This window comes from Ascaphus truei, chromosome 3, assembly GCF_040206685.1.
Source record: "Ascaphus truei isolate aAscTru1 chromosome 3, aAscTru1.hap1, whole genome shotgun sequence".
NCBI lineage: Eukaryota > Metazoa > Chordata > Amphibia > Anura > Ascaphidae > Ascaphus > Ascaphus truei.
In genome coordinates this window covers 123,193,119-123,200,025 of record NC_134485.1, presented here as the reverse complement: position 1 = coordinate 123,200,025, position 6,907 = coordinate 123,193,119, and the positions used below count along the sequence as shown (strand labels likewise).

The following is a 6,907-nucleotide window of genomic DNA, read 5'->3' as shown; positions in this document are numbered from 1 at the left end:
GATATGTGCAACATGGCCCATGAACATGCGGGGGAACGTCACAGAAAGTATCTATTTACAAACGTTCCCGATAGATATATCTTTTTTATGTGAATATTAGGCAATGTGATTAACATGAATTGTGTCGAATCAACTACTGTGGAATCAAAATTGCCTATCTTTATTTTTAATTAAAAAAACTTTATTAAGTTATCTACGAAGTGACAGAAACAAAGTCCCAGTACAAAATGCGCATTCAGTAAATATACGTCTTGTACCAATTATTCACAACTACCAGCATGCGATTAAGACACCGCACATATAAAATAGTGACGCTTGCATTGCATTACTGAACACATTTGAAGTGTATTGAATGGGGGGGGGGACTAAATTGTCTAGAAGTATATTCATGTTAGTTTCTTGCTTTAACACTGGTTGAAACTGCAGATACAAACACGGGGCCTGGCTTCTAAGTTGCTCATTTACATTACTGAATGTCACAATTGCAATATATTACGGACTTCATGTTTTTGTTGTTTTTTTTAATAAACATTGTATTTTCAATATGCGGATATAGAATATAAAAATACTATAACACAATATCACAATACTGTCATTCTAATCCCGACAGTAGACAAAGGCCCCATGTAAAATGCACTTTAAAAGTAAATTTTGACTTCATACCACCTTCAATTAGCAAGCCTTGACATTTTTTGAGATCGTTGATGACTTTTGAAGAGTGAGGTTGATTTCTAATATGCGAGATGCACGCTAAATGAGGGAGACTTCAATGCCTTGAACATTTTCTGTATATATATGTATCCCAGTACCCCTGGCTCTATATGTTCCTGGCCCTAACATAAGTCCTGGTAAGGAGCAGGCAGTGTTAGGGTTAAATTCCTCTAACATGGGCCAGCATGTGAGTCTCCACAATGGGAAGTTATTTTGTTGTGGTTTCCAGTTGTTACTTGTTAGTCTGGAAACCATTGGAGCATGTGCGGGGGAGGGGAGGGCTCACTCCAGTAGTGCTGTCCTATAACAGGAGCTTAGGAGTGGGACCCTCCCCTGGTATAAAAGTCCCACTCCTGGTATAAAAGAGATCTCCCTTTCAAATTTAGTAGGAGTTCTGTATTCCCCCGTGTAGGGAGTAGGCATGGTTCTACTTCAGGGGATGAGGGGGTAAAGACCAGCCCAGGGGCCTTAGGCTGCGCTTATAGTGGCTTGCGACGTCGCTCCAAAACAAATCAATTGACTCAGTTGGCAGCGCTTATAGTAAGCGTGACGGCGACGTCACGTCGGAAAATTTGGTAGCCGGGTCACTTTTGATTTTTTAGAAACAGTCGCCACATGTGACAGTCTCTAAACCAATCAGAGACCGCGGCCCGCCCTTTTTGGTGACGTCGCTGGCGACAGTCGCTTCAAATCAAATTACAACTTTCGTTGGTGGCGACGGGTGATGTCATCGGTCGCCGTCGCCAGCACTATAAGCGCGGCCCTAAGCTCCTGGGAGGCCTAGTCCAGGGAAATGGTCCTGCGAGCAGAGCTCTGACCATTGAAGGAGATGTAAGCTGGGAGGAGTATGCTTTTACTTTTTATATTTGCTGTGACCTCACTTATTTGCAAATTATGCACTTCCTTCCACCAGCCTCATTTTGTCTCTAACTCTATTCATATCTCCATCTCTCTTTTCTTCACCGCTTCTCATTTCACATGAACTCCTTTCTTACCTGTGCCATCTGACACCACACAGCTATACCCCCTGCATTAAAACACACCCCTACAAATCATCCTCACACTCTCTCTTTTCATGCTTCTCCTCCTTGCTTCTGGGTATATCTCTCCCAATCCTGGTCCCTGCTTTATTTCTACATGCTCTCGTCCTCACCTCCCACATGCAACTTTTACTCCTTCTGGTGTCAACCCCTCTAACCTCATATCCATCCCCTGTCACCCATCCTCCTCTCTCCCGTTCTCCTGTGCCTTTTGGAATGCTCACTCCCTTTCTAACAAGTGCCTCTCTATGCATGACTTCATTCTCTCTCACTCTCTGCTCCTATTTGCTATAACTGAGACTTGGCTCACTCAGTCTTACTCTGCTCTGGAAGCCACCCTCTCTTATGGCGGCCTCTTTCTCCCACACTCTGCGCCCTAATGGCAGGGGTGGAGGCGTGGCTCTCCTGCTCTCCTCTCTCTGCCGTTACCGAACCCATCCTATTCCCCACTCTCTTGCTTTTCCCTCCTTTGAGGCTCACACAGTCCAGATCTACTCTCCTCTCCCTTTCCACTTGGCGGCCAGCCATCGCCCACCTACCTCTACTCATCCCCTTTCTGCCTTTCTCTCTCACTTTGAATCCTGGCTCTCTTTCTTTCTCTCCTCAGACTTCCCTGTTGTTCTCCTTGGGGACTTCAATTGCCACATTGATGACCCCTCTCTCCCTTGGGCTTCCCACTTTCTCTCTCTAACCTCTTCTTTTGGCCTTCAACCGTGGACTGCAGCCAGCTCCCACAAAGAATGGCCACTATCTAGACCTGGTTTTCATTAAACTTTTCTCTCACTGATTTCCCCATTTCCTCCTTTCCTCTCTCTGACCATCACCTCATCTCCTCTCTCACGCTTCTCCCCCTCTCCATCTAGCCCTCGTTTCTGCAGAGACCTGCACTCTATTAACCTACCAGCTTTTGATTCCACTTTACGCTCCTCGCTCTCCTCTCTCAGCCCTGCCTCAGACTCTGACAACCTGGTCAGGAACTACAACTCTGCCTTATCCTCCTCTCTTCATCTACATGCTTCGCTTTCTCTCTGCTGTCCTCGCCCTTCTAACCCCAGACCCTGGCTAAATTCCCACCCGCACATGCTGCGTTCCTCCACTTGTTCCTCTGAACGCCTCTGGGGAAATACACTCATACACTCGCAGACTTCCTTCACTACAGATTTATGCTGTCCTGTTTCAACTCTGCCCTCTCTCAGGCTAAACAAACCTACGTTTCATCACTAATCAACACGCACAAGTCTAACCACGCCGACTCTTCTCTGTCTTTGACTCTCTACTCAGACCACCCTCGGCTGCCTCCTCTTCTTCCTCCATCTCACCTCAGGACTTTGCTGACTTTTTTAGGGAAAAGGTGGAATCCATACGTCAGAACATCCCCTCTGTTGCCTCCTCCCATCCCACACCGCTTCCTAACTCTCCTCCTGCCTTCCTTGACTCTTTTTCCGCTGTCTCAGAGGATGTGTCACTGCTGATCTCTTCTCCCTCTACCACCTGCCCTCTTGATCCCATTCCCTCCCATCTCCTAAAACCTCTTGCTCCTTCTATAATTCCTACGCTCACACAGATTTTTAACTCTTCCCTCTACTCTGGTACCTTTCCATCCTCCTTCAAGCATGCAACAGTTATACCATTACTCAAAAACAGCAAGCTTGACCCTACCTGTCTTTCTAACTATCAACCTGTCTCCCTCCTGCCTTTTGCCTCCAAACTCCTTGAACGTCTTGTATTCTCTCGATTGCTACATTTTCTCAACACATATTCTCTCTAGACCCTCTACAATCTGGCTTCCGCTCTGCTCACTCCACTGAAACAGCCCTCACTAAAATAACTAATGACCTCCATGCTGCCAAAGACAGATGTCATTACAATCTGCTCATATTACTCGACCTCTCTGCAGCATTTGACACCGTGGCCCACCCTCTTCTCCTTCACATTCTTCATACTCTTGGTATTCGTAACAAAGCTCTATCCTGGATCTCCTCTTAACTCTCCCATCGTACTTTCAGTGTCTCTTTTGCTAACACCTCCTCCTCTATCAATCTCTCTGTGGGGGTACTCCAGGGCTCTGTCCTGGGACCTCTTCTTTTTTCTCTGTACACAATTTCTCTAGGTGACCTAATCACATCTCTTGGGTTTAAATATCACCTCTATGATGACGACACACAAATTTACCTTTCAACCCCTGACCTGAAACCTGCTGTACAGACCAAAGTTGCTGAATGTCTCTCTGTGATATCATGCTCGATGGCCATCCGCCGACTTAAACTCAACATGGCAAAAACAGAGCTCCTTATACTTCCTCCCAAACCTGGCCCCACTACCTCCTTCCACATTACTGTTGGAAGTACCATCATTCACCCAGTAGCCCAAGCACGCTGCCTAGGGGTCACACTCGACTCCTCTCTCACATTCTTCTCTCACATTCAAAACTTATCTAAAACCTGTCGCTTTTTCCTCCGCAATATAACAAAGATACGCCCTTTCCTCTGTTACTCAACTGCTAAAACTTTGACTCAGGCCCTCATTCTCTCCCGTCTCGATTACTGTAACCTCCTGCTGTCCGGCCTTCCTGCCTCTCACCTGTTTCCCCTAAAATCTATCCTAAACGCTGCTGCCAGAATCACTCTACTATTTCCTAAATCTGTCTCAGCATCTCCCCTGCTGAAATCACTCTCCTGCCTTCTGATCAAATCCCTCTTCTCGCACTCAATTCTCTTCCTCACTTTTAAAGCTTTACACGCTTCTGCTCCTACTTACATCTCAGCCTTAATTTCTGGCTATGCACCATCCCGACTCTTGCGTTCTGCTCAAGGATGTCTTCGCTCTACCCCCTTTGTATCTAAAACCCTCTCCCACCTTAAATATTTCTCACTGACTGCCCCACACCTCTGGAATGCCCTTCCCCTCAATACCCAACTAGCACCCTCTCTATCCACCCACCTTAAGACACACTTGCTTAAAGAAACATATGAGTAGCACCGTAGCTAATACTATACACGATACATAAAGCTTGGCCCCCTGCAGACGCACTTACCTGAATGCCCTCCTACTGTCTTGGTACGTTCTCCTCACCAATTACATTGTAAGCTCTTCGGAGCAGGGACTCCTCTTCTACAATGTTACTTTTATGTCTGAAGCACTTATTCCCATTATGTGTTATTTGTACTATTTGTTATTTATATGATTGTCACGTGTATTACTGCTGTGAAGCGCTATGTCAATTAATGGCGCTATATAAATAAAGACATACATAGTACATGAAGATCTATGAGAGTGTTCCTCTCTTGCAAGAGAAGGATTGTATAAGCCTGTCACGGGAGACCAGGCATTTACACTTTATATCAGGATCATACATTGAGCAAAACAAGATAAGTGAAATAAATTGTAAATTTATTTGCATGAAAAGGCATACACACAGTGGAACACAAACTACATAAGAAAGACACGCTTACTTGGGACCTGGGGCAAAAAACTAGACTTTCCCAACTTAATATGACACAAAACAAGAGTCTTTAGTTGACCGGGGACTTAGCCCGAAATGTCCTGGAACTCAAATCGGACTCAAGTGATTTGAATAGGTGCCACGGTTTCCCACAAAAATAGCAAATGTGAATTACAGCATAACAAACAAATGTACAATGATATGTAACCCAAAAAGATACTTCTCAACCTTCCAGGAAATATGCAGTGATTTCCTACAGATGCAGTCTTGGTTCGGGGATGGGAAGGGAGCGATGAGATCAGGAACACATCATGAAAATAAAGAAAATAAAAAACAATAATTGTGCAGTATATTAATACAGTCAGGGCTAAGTTGGTTTCTTGGCTTTTTAGTAATTCCTACTTACAACAAGTGTAAAGTAAAAGCGCAGTGGTCTGACTCAGTCAGAATATGAAGAGGTAAGTTTCACATCTCATGGTGTATTCTGGCCCAGGGAGAATTCAGAACACGAATCTCGTAGATGTCGGATTACTCAGATTCCGGTGTAGTATATGCAATATAAACAAAACAGACCAATGGTCTAGATTGCAAACAAAATTTATCACACAGATATGGAATAGGAAATGTACTTACAATAAGTACAACTGAATGTACATGTAAAGGTTTCGTGAGACAGTAGGGGTAGTTGAGTCGCCGATCCCAGATGTTAAACTTGCTCCCGTCCTTCCGCGACTCTAACCTAGCCGCCGGTGTATGGCGTCTGACGTCACTTCCGACTGGCGTGTGACTGCATCCGGTTGGGGAGGGTTAGCGACGGACAGCAAGAGGATCCGCAATAGAACTCAGGCGTCTTCACGTCTTGGCAGCTGCAGCAGACTGAACTTCTTAGGCTCTACGCGTTTCGCTGTGTGACATACAGCTTCCTCAGGAGCAGAATAACTTCCCATATGGGTGGATCTTATTATATAGTGTCTCTGATTGACTTCAATTAGCAATCATCATTCTAAACATGCATATATTAACCCACAGGTTCGCCTAAACCAAACAGGCACATAACTCTGTGATTCAAAAATTGCACATAAGTCTCTCCCCCTGTTTCTTAAGTGCAATAATATCACTATGTTTTTTAATAATTCATTTTTGCTTAATTAATTGATTCATAATAGTTACATATCTTATATGTTTTTAATTATTAATAAAATTATTATATGTTTTTTTAGGATGTTAGTTAATATGTAACTTATGTGCAATTTTTGAATCACAGAGTTATGTGCCTGTTTGGTTTAGGCGAACCTGTGGGTTAATATATGCATGTTTAGAATGATTATTGCTAATTGAAGTCAATCAGAGACACTATATAATAAGATCCACCCATATGGGAAGTTATTCTGCTCCTGAGGAAGCTGTATGTCACACAGCGAAACGCGTAGAGCCTAAGAAGTTCAGTCTGCTGCAGCTGCCAAGACGTGAAGACGCCTGAGTTCTATTGCGGATCCTCTTGCTGTCCGTCGCTAACCCTCCCCAACCGGATGCAGTCACACGCCAGTCGGAAGTGACGTCAGACGCCATACACCGGCGGCTAGGTTGGAGTCACGGGAGGACGGGAGCAAGTTTAACATCTGGGATCGGCGACTCAACTACCCCTACTGTCTCACGAAACCTTTACATGTACATTCAGTTGTACTTATTATAAGTACATTTCCTATTCCATATC

At 44.5% G+C, this 6,907-nt stretch overlaps 1 protein-coding gene across 7 annotated transcripts in view; it reads right to left on the bottom strand.

Moving 5' to 3' along the window:
- Positions 1-6,907, bottom strand: part of GGNBP2 (gametogenetin binding protein 2) — a 186,805-nt gene that overhangs the window by 82,399 nt on the left and 97,499 nt on the right. The window lies entirely within an intron of this gene.